Source organism: Amblyomma mixtum, chromosome 2 (assembly GCF_055824585.1).
Source record: "Amblyomma mixtum isolate Tamu chromosome 2, ASM5582458v1, whole genome shotgun sequence".
In the NCBI taxonomy this organism is placed as follows: domain Eukaryota; kingdom Metazoa; phylum Arthropoda; class Arachnida; order Ixodida; family Ixodidae; genus Amblyomma; species Amblyomma mixtum.
The window spans coordinates 189,790,694-189,805,774 of NC_143013.1; the positions used below are offsets into that span (position 1 = coordinate 189,790,694).

The 15,081-nt window shown below is 47.4% G+C and overlaps 1 long non-coding RNA gene across 3 annotated transcripts; it reads right to left on the bottom strand.

The window, feature by feature from the left end:
• LOC149361870 (uncharacterized) lies at positions 1-10,975 on the bottom strand. Of its 3 annotated transcripts, XR_016288453.1 has the most exons (5): positions 10,715-10,975; positions 9,587-9,680; positions 8,970-9,045; positions 7,099-7,267; positions 1-255 (listed from the first exon to the last, which is right to left on the bottom strand). It is a non-coding gene; the product is annotated as an uncharacterized LOC149361870 (long non-coding RNA). The 3 variants fall into 3 exon arrangements; XR_016288454.1 differs by lacking the exon at positions 7,099-7,267; XR_016288452.1 differs by lacking the exon at positions 1-255 and having other exon boundaries at positions 6,836-7,267.
• Positions 10,976-15,081: the final 4,106 nt, after the last annotated feature.

Consider the following 15,081-nt stretch of genomic DNA (forward strand, 5'->3'; position numbering starts at 1 on the left):
TGCCCAAAACACGCTCGGGAGGCGCTCGCTAGGATCAAGCCCCATTAGTGTCTCAAGCAGCAGACAAGCCCGCTTTGTTTTTGGGGTGTACTTGACATTAAATGCCAAGAACACTGCCAGAAGCAAAGTAAACCCATCTACCAAATCCACCGCAGTGAGCTGTAAGCGCTCAAAAGAAACTAAGATGCTGGATGATGCCGTAGCTTGCTCGGCTGAGTGAAGGAGCTTTGGCTATGAGTGCATTTCACCGGGTGCCTGCAAACATGAATGAAAATAATGCAAGTAAGAGTCAATTCCAATGCCCTTTTCATACTATCCTGCATATAACCCCATGAAAAAAAAGAAAGAATACAACTAGAATGTACTGATCGTGTGTGTCATGTCGCCACTAGTGTGTACCTATATTGTGACCAAGTGCAGACACCTTTCATTGGAAACCTTCATTCAGAGCTACAATTTTATGAAGCCCAATACAATTATCCCTATGCTAGTCCTTTCAAAAGCTGTGTGCATGTAAAACAAGCACATATTTACTAAATGAAAATTTTAACATGAGCAAGCTCTTCTGCAAGTATCATGATCAGCCTGACTACGCCCACTGCAAGGCAAAGGCCTCTCTCATGTTCTCCAATTAACTCTGTCCTTCGCCAGCTATGTCCACCGTGTTCCTGCAAACCTTCGCCCATGGAACATTTTGCTGCTTCCTGCTACGCCTGCCTTCTCTTGGAATCCACTCCGTTACCCTTATCTTGCCTTCGTCTTACATGCCCTGCCCAAGCACCCTTCTTTCTCCTGATTTCGACTAGGATGTCTTCAACCCGCGTTTGTTCCCTCACCCACTCCGCCCGCTTCCGATCTCTTAACGTTACGCCTATCATTTCTATTTCCATAGCTCGTTGCGTTGTCCTCAACTTAAGCTGAACCCTCTTCGTTAGCCTCCACGTTTCTGCCCCATAGGTGAATACCGGTAGGATACAGCTGTTGTATACTTTTCTCTTGAGGGGTATTGAAAAACTGCCATTCATGATCTGAGAGAACCTGCCATATGCACTCCACCCCATTCATATTCCTCTAGTTATTACTCTTCATGATCCGGATCAGCGGTCACTACCTGCTCTAAGTAAATGTATTCCCTTATCACTTGCAGTCATTTCTAAAACCACACCTATTGTGTTTGACGATATCTTGTCACATAATACATTGTGCAGTTTAAAATATAGGGTAACCTTGAATCGGGAAAACACTTAAACCAATGACAGTTTTCTTGCTGTTTCTCAGATACCATTAACTGAATTTCATGCTCTAAAATAGTGAAGGAAAAATTCAAAATTTTTCATCTCAAACAGGCAGACAACAAATTTCAGTTTGGTTTGGGTTGGTTTTTGGGGTTTAACGTCCCAAAGCGACCCAGGCTATGAGAGACGCCGTAGTGAAGGGCTCCGGAAATTCCGACCACCTGGGGTTCTTTAACGTGCACTGACATCGCACAGTACACGGGCCTCTAGAATTTCTCCTCCAAAGAAATTCCAGCCGCCGCGGCCGGGATCGAACCCGCGTCTTTTGGGTCAGCAGCCGAGCAAATTTCAGTTGCGCATTTTTTTTTGTTTTTAATGATGCATAAGGCGTTACTATGCACGGATAACCACACAGTATTCGCCTATGACTGCTAAATAATTTGTAATTAAATATCTTCTTTCTCCTGCTTCACTTTTAAAAACTGAGCAATGGCAATGGCATCAAAGGTCAGTATAAGCCAGGGGAGGCATGAGGAAAACTGTAATATAATTGCGGCTTCGTCATTCATTGTGATTCCGACTCTTAAGGCAGGCTGGCTTTAGCATTGTAACTAATTAAAACGATGAAGTAGCGATATCGTAGCTTTTTTGTGCCTTCCATAACCTATACTGAACATTGATGTCATAGCAATTGCTATGCTATTGAAACAGGGAAGAAAAGAAATCTGGTTGTAATTATTTAGCGATTGGAGACGAATACTATGCAACAATTCTATGTATACGAATGCCCAGCACGTCACTACAAAGAACACACATAACCAAAAATTTGGTGTTTATACTCATTTAAGGTAATACTACTTCCCACGCAAGAACACGACAGCCATGTGTAAACTTTTTAATTTCATAGTAATAAAATCTATCCAACGACAAGTTAGGCGCAGCATGCCTGCTCTTTATAAATATGCAATACTGACAATGTTTGACACTAGCATTTGGCATGAACGAGATAACTGTGATTACTTCGCACATTACGTGCCAGTCCATACTATTATGCACAATTTAGATTTGCAAATGTAATGTGTAATTCTCTATGACTGCCCCGTTAGTGCACTGCAAACCAATGAAGTTGTCTTGCATTTGCAATGTTCTCACTACTTTTATGCAACACTGATCACTTCAGTATATCTGCATTGTTCTGTTAGACGGCCACGGGATAGCTAGAATTAAGGCTATTTTATGTGATGGAAACCATTAACTAGACAACAAAGAAGAAAAGCCTCAACTACTGTCCTGGTGCTGGGACTAGTGCACTGCACGGGCTCGGGCCGGCCCGAAAGCCCGGGCCCGGCCCGGCCCGCGGGCCGGGCCGGGCCGGGACATGATTTGTTTTGCCGGGCCTGGGCCGGGCCCTGGCCTGAAGTTGCGGGCCCGGGCCGGGCTCGGGCTTAAAGCTGTGGACCCGAGTCGAGCTTGGGTCCGTACAGAAACGGCAGGTGTCCGACTATTCATTCACTATTGCAGAGTGAAGTATACAACTGGTGCATTGAAGCAGCGTCACGGTTGAGGTATGGGTTATAGTACGCGCTGAGAAAAAAGTAAGCTTTATTCATTGACTTATTTATTTCCTTATTTCCACGCCGCGGTGGCTTAGTGGTCAAGGCGCTCAATTACTGAGCCGGGGAACCAGGGTTTGCTCCTATAGCCTCGGCGGCCGCATTTCTATTTAGGCGGCAAGCGTGACAGCCATGTACTTTGCAGTATCATTGCTCGTTGAAGAAACCCAGGTGGTCGAAATGATCCGGAGCCCTCTGCTTCGGTGTCTCTCAAAGCCTGACTCCCCTTGGGCCCTTTAGCACCCAAAACATAGCTTTTATGTTATAGCTATATTTTTCTCATGCGAGAAAATTCACAAACTAAAGCGCGTTTGGTTTTCTTTTTGATCAGCTGACCGAAACGTCTCGTATAGTCTCGTAAATGAAATAGCCACAAAAGCTCGCGAGAGTTTATAAATCTCATCTCATAACCACATCTATTCCTCCTCGCTTCTTCAGCCTGGTTGTCATGACAAGTGTTTTGCCCTCTAAGTTACCACGTGGTTCACGCGTTATCTTCTGCTCCACCAGTAAGAGTAAAATTCAACCGGTCTTGATTGGCCATTAATCGTTCGTCATCCCGAAACATACCCATACACTATTAAAAATGCATTCGCGAAGAAAATATTAGTTTAGGACGCTTATAGTCTACAAAACGCACACCTTAAAATACTCAAGCCTTTTAGCTTTTCGTTTCTGCTGAAAGGCGACCAGTTAGGCTATGAATTCAACCTGTGAGATCGCGTTCACTAGAAAAATGTCATCCCACTGCTTGCTAGGCAGCTTTAATGTTTATACTTCGCAGGTGGCAAAATATAACTGATTAAAACCATGGGGGAATGCAAAGTAATCTATTACGCGCGTATGCAGCCCTTTTTATTTGGCTCTCGGAACTTCCGAGTTTATCTTTGCGCACCTACACGAGATCACTGTCCAAAAGAGGGCCTGGCGAGCACTGCTATTAATCACTTCCTTCTTGGTTAAAAAAGAACCATCTTTCTGCAAGCCAAACTGTGGTTTCAGAACCTTTGTCGGCCAGTTTCTTATCGGTCTAGTAGCAGTCTGTTTACTCAGAGTGAGCAGTAAATCTCAAGCGTTACTGCGAAACGAGCCGGGCCGGGCCCGGGCTGGGCTTCACTCCGGGATTCACGGGCCGGGCCGGGCTCGCTAGAGCGATAATTTAGCGGGCCTGGGCCGGGCCCGGGCTTGAAGCCGCGGGCCTGGGCCGGGCTCGGGCTACAGGTCTCGGGCCCGGGCCGGGCTTGGGCCTCAGATTGAGGCCCGTGCAGCGCTCTAGCTGGGACGTCTAATAAGAGCTCAGAAAGACTCTGTTTCAATACGCCAAACCCTCCGCATAACATTACCCTGTGCGAAAATACCCCACCCCACCCTAGCTTAATTTCTGTCCACATGCACCAAGGCTCACTGCACCTGTTATAAATATTGCCCTAAATATTGCAATCAAGCTGCCCGTGTATGCATAGGCTATCTGTGCATCGAGAAAGAAAGAAGTTGTTAGGAATGTTTCACACCAAAAACAGAAAAAAAGGCAGCCTGTTTCTCAGAAACAGCTAAGAGCATGAAATGGTGTGTCCAAAAAGATTAGGCTGCTTTGTACTTATTTATGACAACGAGAACTGTCAGAGCTGCGCTTTCAAAAATTCAGGAGCTTTGTGCACAAACGTAGCTTCCGTATGCACGTCTTGCAGCACCAACGCTTCCGAATTGAAACGACCGATGAATATGCACAGGAAAAAGCAAATAGAGAGCGCTTGAATTTAAAAGAAAAGCTACCTTGCACAATCAGAAATTTCACGACAGAACCTTCCAAACAGTGACGTGTACTGGTTGCGGTATACCGAATATATACCTAGCAAATAAGTGTGCGCTTTGTTAACGAGCGGGATTCTGTGGCGGCAATGCTACAGCTCCAATTCCGAAAACCTAATGCTGCAAAAATTGAGTTTGCAAAATACGTGCGAATGCACGATACACTTTTGCACACATTTAGAACTTTCAGTTGTGAAACACAGACAACGAATCTTGTATATGAGTCTTCCTTGGCTGGTAAAAAAATTCTATAAGTCTCCAGTTTGCCTGTGTACTCCACAAATTCTAGGATCCCTGTCCGCTACATGTCAAATTTCACTGAAGCGAAAGTAATACAACCGACAGCTGATGATCTGCTAGGGCAACAGAATTTCAAAAGTTTGAGAAGGGCAGTGGGAGTCCAATCCAGGTGGAGTAGTGAAATTTGACTAGTAACAGACAGGGATCCTCCAATCTGTGGAGGACACCGGCAAATTGGAGACTTACGGAGGAATTTTTTTACCCGCCAAGGAACACGCATACACAAGAAGAACCACAGAGGACTTCGGCTTTTACCAGCCCTTGTCCTGTGCGGTTCTCTCTTGTGTATGCGTCTTTTTTGGCTGGTAAAAAAATTCTTCCATAAGTCTCCAATTTGCCTGTGTACTCAACAAACCGCAGGATCCCTGTCCACTACTAGTCAAATATTTCAACTCCACCTGGCTTGGACTCCCACCGCCCTTCTCTGTGGAGAAAGGGTGACAGCAGCTGGCAAAGGACAAGGTTAACTGCAGATCAACTGGGGAAGCATTATCCTGCACTGATTTTGACGGCAGGTTCACAAGACAAACAAAATCAACTCGAGGAGCGGGGTGCACATCATGCGACTGAATGTCAATGGCCAGTGAAAATGGCACCAGCACTGTGGAATGCACATGCAGAAAACGAGACGCATTTTTTTGTCAACTTTGAGTAGCAGTCTACTGCAATTTTAAAGAGCAAAGCTCTCAAGTATGGCAACACTGGCACTTTTTGTTTTACTGAAAATAGGAAATCAGGAAAATAGGAAAGGCAGGAGTCCAGTGGATGATGGAGGTAAATAAGAAAGATAGGAATGCTGCAAAGAGGTTTTGGGAGCACATAAGGCTACAAGGGAAGAGAACAGAGGGCATCCAACACACTCTGTCCACACAGGATGGAAAAAGGGTAGAGGGAGAGGAAGCACAGGAATTTATCAGACAAACAATTGAAGCAGCATTTGCAGAGCCTGTGGCGGATGGTCTAGGGGAGAGCAGGGACAGCAATGGGGTAGAGGAGGAAGAGCCTAGGGAGAGAACAGCAGGGGACTGGGACAGAATAGAAGGCAAGGTTCCCATCGGAACAGCGACAGGACCAGACGGCATACCTATGAGATTAATTACCATACTAGGCAAGAAAAGCAAACCGAAATTACGACAGATCATTGAAAAAGTGGTAGAGGGAGGAGACGTTCCAAAAGACTGGAAAGTGAGCAGGATGAGACTAATATACAAAGGCAAGGGAAACAGGGACAACATTAAATCCTACCGACCAATTACGGTCACATCAGTTATTTACAGGCTAGCAATGCAGATGGTGAAAATGAGAATGGAAGAATGGGCAGAGCGTGAGGAGATCTTGGGAGAGTTGCAGAACGGTTTCCGAAGGGACAGACGGTTGGAGGACAATCTATTTGTCATAACGCAGTGTATAGAGATAGCTGAGGCAAGTCGGAGGCCTCTATGGATGGCATTTTTAGACATTAAGGGGGCATATGACAATGTGAATCAGGAAAAACTTTGGGACCAATTGAAGGGATATGGCGCTGATAGAAATCTGGTTGAATATCTACAACGTATATATTCAGACAATGAGGTCGTGGTAACCTGGGAGGGAGAAACCACAAAACCAGCTAAAATTAAGAGAGGGTTAAGGCAGGGCTGCCCACTGTCACCTCTACTTTTCATGGTATATGTGAGCCAAATGGAAAAGAGGTTGGAAGAGTGTAGGGTAGGAGTTGATGTGAGCTATATGCAGGATGGTCAGAGGGTAAACCAAGTGTTGGCTGGACTAATGTATGCGGATGACATTGTTCTACTAGCAGACAAGCGAGATAAGCTGCAGGAACTAGTTAAAATCTGTGGTGAGGAGGGCAGCAAGCTAGGACTCCAGTTCAGTAGAGAGAAGTCAGGGATAATGGTCTATAATGATGAGAAGGGAGACCCACTAGAAATACAAGACACTATGATAGACCATGTGAGTACGTATAAGTATCTAGGTGTATGGCTAAGTGAAGGAAAAAAATATCTGGAAGAGCATGAGAGGATTCTGAAGGATAAAGGAAAAAGGAATTCAGACATTATGAAGCATAGAGCACTATGGAACTATAATAGGTATGAGGTGGTTAGAGGGGTATGGAAGGGAATCATGGTACCGGGCCTCACATTTGGAAATGCAGTCCTGTGCATGAAATCAGAAGTACAGTCAGGGCTAGAGGTCAGACAAAGAAGTGTAGGAAGGCTAGCCTTGGGAGCCCATGGGAACACTCCGAATGAGGGAGTCCAGGGAGATATGGGTTGGGCGTCGTTCGAGGTTCGGGAGGCCATCAGCAAACTGAAATATGATCAGACACTAACTCAAATGGAGGAAACAAGGTGGGCAAAAAAGGTGTACAAGTATCTGTACATGAAAAGTATTAACACAAAATGGACTAATAGAACCCGAAAGCTAAGAACGAAGTATTTACGGGTGAGGGATGGGACGCAACAAAAGACTAACGTGAAAGTGGAGGTAAAGGAGTCGGAAAGAAAGATGTGGAAAGACAGAATGCAGGAAAAATCGGCACTAGGCATATATAGGACACGAAAACAGGACATCAAAAAAGAGCGATTATTCGATAATTCGCGGGGCAGTTCACTGCTTTTTGAGGCTAGGACAGGGACTCTGAGAACAAAAACATATAGGTCCAAATTTGAAGAAGTGGATATTTTGTGCTCTGCATGTAAAACGGAAACGGAGACCATAGAACACTTGGTTCTGAGGTGCGCAGAACTCCGCCCAGCCCTCCCAGAGGGGACAGCAACGACCATAGAGATAGCGCTGGAATTTACTGGGGAGGACGGGCGAGTGGATGGGAAAAGCGTGACATTGACGAAGGGGAGGTTGGAGGATTGGTGGCGGAAATCAAGGGAGGCGTGAATTTCGAGGGTAAAAGGATAGACAGATTAGATATTGTAAGAGCGAAAGGGAAAAGAAAATTAAATTAACAATGGGGGAAGTATAGGCTAGGTGGCGAAAGCTACCGCCCGGTACAAAGGGTAAAGCCATTATCATCCATCCACTGGGGTGAGGGTCGTCGTGAGGGTTGAAGTCCATATTTCTTTTCCATCCACTGTGTTAATTGCGAGCTATGTTTACCTAATAGGGGCTGGGCATCTAACATCACCGTTATTTCTTTGCAGCAGTTAAAACAATACAGCATACATTTTATAACATGCTTAACGAATTTTTGGGAGCAGCATGCTTTTACCCTTCTACTATTTGTTGCTACTGAATCAGTTTGGCGTTGACAAAAGATCTGTAATAAGGAGTAATTACTCATTGACATCCACTCGAGCACAGCCAAATGGCTACAAAGGAAAGCTATACAGCTTTCACAGAAACTTCGTAGTTAAAGAAAGATTCGTCCTGGTCCGGTGTTCGAACTCAGAACCACCACTTCACTGGAGCAGTCGCTCTATCAATTTGTCCAACCTGGACGGCAAGCTTATGGTAGGGCGAGAGCGAAGTGATCAATAACTCGAGTGGGAACTGTGTTGGTCCAATGTTTTAGGACCCCAAAAACATTGAACAAACTCAGTTCCCGCTTCATGTTACCTCTAAAACATTGGACAAACTGAGTTCCCGCTTCATGTTACAATACTGAGTCACATTTTGGTCTATACACCAGAAATACCGGTAAAGCATCATGACAGAACACAATGTTTTTTAAAGGGATAAAGGAATATGTTCGCCCTTTCAGAGGGCACATATGCATAAGAGGCAACATGTGTGAAATAGTCTCTGCACCTGAAGCAGTGTAAATTCCATTATGTTAACAGCAGCAGTCAAAAGCTTCATGAGCGACTATTTCATACAGATCATGTAATTACATTCATGTAATTCAGGATCAGATTCATGTGATTATACAGGGAGGTACTGCTGCTAAGTGCACGTAGAGCTCTGCATGCATTTCTAAACCCGGCTGTGAGCCTATGTCTACGAAATTTTTCTAAATAGGCAGGTAAGGTATGCATCACTGGAAAACAATACCTACCACAAACAGCTGAGGAGAGATAGCACAGCCAAAAGCTGGAAGCACGAATGGCCCAGTAGATACTGGCAGCTGGCAACTGCAAATAAATGTCAGAGCAACTGTTGTCAGTGGCCGTAGCAATGTCATGAATGACAAGAGAAGAAATTGTCTACTGCTTCATAAATTAGAATAAGGTAGTAACATACCAACACAAAAAGCAATGAGAGGGCCCATGACAAAAGAAATGAACAGATTGTATGTGATGCACCAATATACATTTTTTCAGTAGATTTACATGACTGTCACACCCGCATAGAAAGATGAGCAGGCTGGAATACCACTATTTTTATGCATGATGAAAAGAGCGTAACTATTCGAATATAGCATGCACAGGATTTTATTACTACTAGGGTGCTTTGCAGCAGCACCGAAGGTATTTTTAAATTGAACGTAGCGACCAGTAGACCCGTCTGCTTTGCACAAATGATGAGAGGATGGAAAAGGCATGCATTCATTAGCAAGAAGCACGATATCTCACATCACAGCATGAAACGAAAATTGGTATTGCATTTAACAAATCTGCCCAGAAATAAAAACTGCCTAGTGGCAATGCAAGTAAGAGCAAGGGAAAAAAATACCGAAGAAAACTGGTGAGTGTGGTGCAGGGAGGTCTGTGGGTAGGGTCTCGTGCCTGGGAATAGTTCCGAGCGCGGAGAATCGCCGGCAGCACAGCTGGTGGCATTCAACCAAGAATAAATAAGAGAAAGTGAAAATCAATAACAAACCATCACCCATATAGCGAACGACTTGAAAGCGGGCCGCACAAACGAGGGATATAGCAAGAAGCTTGAAATCCTAAATAAGTGCGCAGTTGCATCCCTAACAGTTCTCAAAATCTGAAGGCGAGGAAGCATCGACACCTACACCTCAGGGCAGACGCAAGAACGATCTAACTTTGACATAATACTGTGTCAAATTCTGTTCAATGGGGAAGCACAGATAAAAATTTACAAATGACTAGGCAAGGGATATGCCCCAGCCTTTTACACGCGATCATTGTCCCCGAAAAAATTGTATGACAAATATTAAGGCGTAAGCACTAATCCCACGAGTACACACACTGAGCACTGTCTGTTGGCAGCTGGCCTAGCGCGAGTGCTCTGTCGCGCGGCACTGCCGCTCATCGTCATCTTCTAAGTAGCACAAATCAATCCGACGGGCACCAGCCGCGAGGCAACTCGGCCGTTGTCAGTTCCCTTGTCTGTCCGCAGCTGGCCTAGCAAGAGCGCTCTCTAACGTGGCACTGCACGCTCATCATCCTCTCCTATGTAGCACAAATCTATGCTATTGGAATGTAGTAAACATTGTCTGTTGTTTTTCGCAGCGCTAGCAAGCGATCGCATAACTCTGTTGTGATAACTGGTGGCATTTTTATTTACCGCGGCACCCGAGTACTAAACGCAGATAGAGACTATGGAGCAACAGTTGCCATGCGGCCTATACGCCCGTTCTTTTCTGGTAAAGGCCGATTCACACGATTTTCCGTTCGCCCGCTGCCGCGGCCGACAGCGCGCCTCTTAATGTGGTGACGCATGAATACGTAGTGCGCGGGCCGCGGGCGAACGGACCGTCGTGTGAATCGGCGTTAACGCATTATAGCTGAGGCAACCGCACGCAGACTGCCTGCACTGCCATCCCTATATAGGCGCACACTAATAACGCGTGCGAATAGAGATCAGAAGTAAAGAAACGTACACGGGACTCACCGTTCAGACGGCTCATCAAGGCTTAGCAAAACCGCACATTCTTCTTCGTTGCCTCTCCAGATGACAAGAAGTCGTAGCGCTACCTTTCTTCAGGGCTTTACCCGTTCAAAATCACCAGTGTTGACAGGGCGTAATTCTCGTCGTTGGTTTCCAAAACACACTTGTGTTCTTCATACACGTCCACCGCACGAGCACTCAAACAATGCTACGAAAACCCAAATAACACAAAACGTGACGACGGCTGCAGTTTTGCTTCGTTGAAAAAACCTACAAATGCGCTTTTTTTATTACTAATATTTGAATTCTGTTGGCAACAAAAACAAATTATATTTTTTCATTTTATTTCTTTATTAAATGCGAATACCAAAGCGCTTTTAGATACTTTTGCTGACATGTCGTTTGTAGAAGCTGCGATCCTGTGATCCCATCCCCGGGTGTCCTAGCAGACGACGGCGCAGACGACGCTGTTGACGGAATGCAATTTCGATTGACGGCAGCGAAAGTCCCTTAAATGCGACAAAAAAGGCAAAGAAACGCACCGTATCGCAAACTGGTCCATATCAAGGATATGTTCGACGCGAGCGGTAGGACAAAGAGCAGCTGCGATGCATTACTCTACGCGACACTGGCATGGTCGACGGAGATCTACATGAAACAGAGCTTAAATGTGACCCGTACAAGCGGATTACTGTGATATCAACTGCGTTACGGAACTACGACGATACTTGCTTCACACTTTAGCTTATATGCAACAGCGGCCCGCACTCGCCGCATCCTGTTCGAGTGTACTTTCACTAGCAAGAGCCCACATGCATGGAAGCCGACAGAAGCAACTGTCTTTTCGAGTTCAGATTGTTCCGAGAAATACGAGCAGCTTACTTTAGCACGTACTCGAATTCAAGTTCTCAGCCTGTGTGTCACGTACGGTGACGATGGCGTCGAGGACGAGCTTAAGAATCGCCTTAACGTGGCCGCAACGCAGCCGGTATCCCAAGCATTCGTGCGCTAATTGTTGTTCATCTGTACTGCGAACGTGCGCTCAGTCGCAGGCCAGCCGCTAGCTGCTCGATTTGCCAGCCTTGCGAGTACAATTCGCAAGTTTCTGAGCTAATCTTTGAGCGAGCCGAGCTTTCAGCTATGACGCTGCTCGCGAGCGCGCCGCGCGACGAGCTTCGGCCTGCTCCCTGGCTGCCGTATTCGTAGCTAAGCCTAGGAGGTTTCACTTCGATGCCAGAGCTGAGAGCGCTTTGAAACTGGCTAGCGCTGAGGTGCTACTCTTTGCATTGTAAGTACGTTTTATTGTGAACTATGTCTCGTAGTGAAATAAAGATATGTTCGGGTCCACCCGAACGGTGATGATGGCGTCGAGGACGAGCTTAAGAATCGCCGCAACGCCGCCGATATTCCATGCATACATGTGTGCTAAATTTGTTCACCTGTGCTGCAAACGTGGGCATAAAGGCTCGCTCAATCGCAGGCCAGTCGCTGCTCGATTTTCCAGCCTTGCGTGCGCGATTCGCAAGCTACGGAGCGAATCATTGAGCGAGCCGAGCTTTCGGCAACGACGGCGCCCGCGATCGCGCCGGGCGACGAACTGTGCGCTGCTCGCTGGCTGCCCTTGTCGTCGCTAAACCTAGCCGATTTCACATAGATGCTGTAGCTGAATGCGCTTCGAAACTGGCCAGCACTTAGGTGCTACCCTCGGCACCGTTTTACTCTGAACCCCGCGTCATAGGGAAATAAATATATGCTCGGTTTCCGCGACCCCTTCAGGAGCGGAGCTATAGCAGAGGCCAGGCGAACTCCAGAGCAGCAGCAAAGCGGCTATGGGAGGAAATTTGTATGGCTGTTATCGCTTCTACCAACAACTCGACATTGGCTAATGATACTCTATCCCAGAGCTTTGGTCGTGAACAAACAATACCAGTGCATTTTTCTGACGCCGGCATCCAGGCTGGCAGGCCGGCCCCGAGAAGCTAGCGCGCCCTTACGATTGTATGGCCGTAAGGGCGGAGGAGTAAAACAAGCACTGAACTCCCTAGGGGTATGCAGGAGTGGAAATGCCATATTACTCTTTTGTCAAGAGGAGTGAACAGGACCTTTCACTCTTTCTCGTGTGTAGAGAGAGTAGATTGAGGCCTGCAGGAGTAGCGAGGCTCTTTTACTCTTAATGCAGGAGTAGCAGTTCTTAGAGTGTGTTTGGAAGCCTCCGAAATAGTGGTGCACTCAGACTCGTCGGGCCGGTAAGGAAGTACTGTCGAGCGGTGAGGAATGTTTTCGCCCGTAGAGGAGAAAAAACGGCGAGAAGCCGGTGGTGGCCTGCGTGGCGGTGTTGTAGGCGTACGTGATGAAAGGCAGGATCCGGTCCCAGTCGGAGTAGTCGTTAGACACGCACATCGAGAGGATATCGCCTAAGGTGCGGTTAAACCACTCCGTCAAACCGTTAGTCTGAGGATGGTAGGCCGTGGCAGTATGGTGAGTGATCTTACACTGTTTGAGAAGGGATTCCACGACCGCGAACAGAAAGACGCGCCCACGGTCGCTCAGCAGTTGCCGGGGCGCTCCATGGCGAAGAATGAAGTGATGCAAGATGAAAGAGGCAATGTGTGGTGCCGTAGCAGAAGGAAGAGTCGCGGTTTCTGCGTAACGCTTGAGGTGGTCGACGGCCACAATAACCCAGCGGTTGCCAGCAGCAGTGTAAGGAAGGAGGCCGTAGAGGTCAGTCCCAACTCTGTAAAAAGGACGGGAAGGGCAAGGGAGAGGCTGCATCAGGCCGACTGAGTGGTGAGGAGCCGGCTTGCGACGTTGACAGCCAGGACAGGAGCGGACGTATTTGTGGACGTAGGTGAACATACCGCGCCAATAATAGCGCAGACGGAGTCGCTGTATGTTTTAAAGGCACCGGCATGAGCAGACTGCAGTTCATTGTGAAACAGGGCGCAGAATGTCGACCGCAGATGCGCAGGGTAGACCACTTCCTGCCGGTAGAGACGTGGTTGCGGCGGTACAGGAGACCATCACGAATGGCGAAGTGAGCAGCCTGGCGGCGTAGGGCACGAGGCGTGGGTGCCACCGATTAATTGGAGAGAAAACGCACAAGCCAAGATATCCACGGGTCCTTTTGTTGCTTGCTGCCCAGGCATCTGTTGGAAACGACAGCGAAGGGCAACCGACTGGCAAGTGGCAGACAACGTCTGGCGGCAATGGAGAGCGGGACAAAGCGTCGGGGTCGTTATTTTTTCGGCCGGAGCGATAGACGACAAGGATATCATATTCTTCTAGGCGTAGGGCCCAGCGAGCGAGGCGGCCTGTAGGGTCTTTCAAGGAGGCCAGCCAGCACAGGGAATAATGGTCCGAGACGATATCGAAAGGGCGGCTGTAAACGTAAGGGCGAAACTTTCCGAGCATTCCTTCTCGGTTATTGAGTAGTTAGATTCCGGTTTTGTCAGTGCGCGGCTCGCGTAGGTAACGACATACTCGGGAAATCCGGGTTTACGTTGCGTAAAGACAGCACCGAGGCCAACGCCACTGGCATCGCTGTGAATTTCAGTGGGAGCAGTGGGGTCGAAGTATCGTAAAATGGGAGGCGCTGTGAGCAGCCGGCGTAAGGTGATGAAGGCGTCATCGCAGTCAGGTGACCAACCGGACAGGTCGTTGGCGCCCCGATGAAGATTCGTAAGTGGCGCGATAATAGAGGCAAAATTTCGGACGAAGCGTCGGAAGTAAGAACACAGGCCGAGAAAGCTGCGAAGTTCCTTCAGAGTCGACGGCTTGGGGAACTCTACGACGGCCCTAAGTTTGGCTCGGTCAGGAAGCACGCCGTACTTATAGACGACGTGATCTAAAATTGCTAGTTGGCGGGTGTCAAAGCGACACTTTTTGAGAGCACGTTGGAGCCCCGCGGCCGTTAAACATGTCAACACCTGCTCCAAGCGGTGAAGGTGCGTCTCAAAATCACGCGCGAAGACGGCAATGTCGTCTAAGTAGCACAGACATGTTGTCCACTTCAGGCCGCGTAAAATGGAGTCCATCATTCGCTCGAAAGTCGCGGGGGCATTATAGAGGCTGAAAGGCATGACGGTAAATTCAAACAGGCTATCTGGCGTAACAAAAGCCGTACTGGCACGGTCAGCCTCCGGCACAGGGACCTGCCAATACCCCGAACGCAGGTCTAAAGAAGAAAAGAACTCCGCTCCTTGGAGGCAGTCAAGGACGTCATCGATGCGCAGCAGCGGGTAAACGTCTTTGCGGGTGATCTTGTTAAGGCGCCGATAATCGATGCAAAACCGTATTGTGCCATGTTTTTTCTTCTCTAGAACGACACGAAAGGCCCACGGACTACTGGAAGGTTGAATGACACCTCGCTG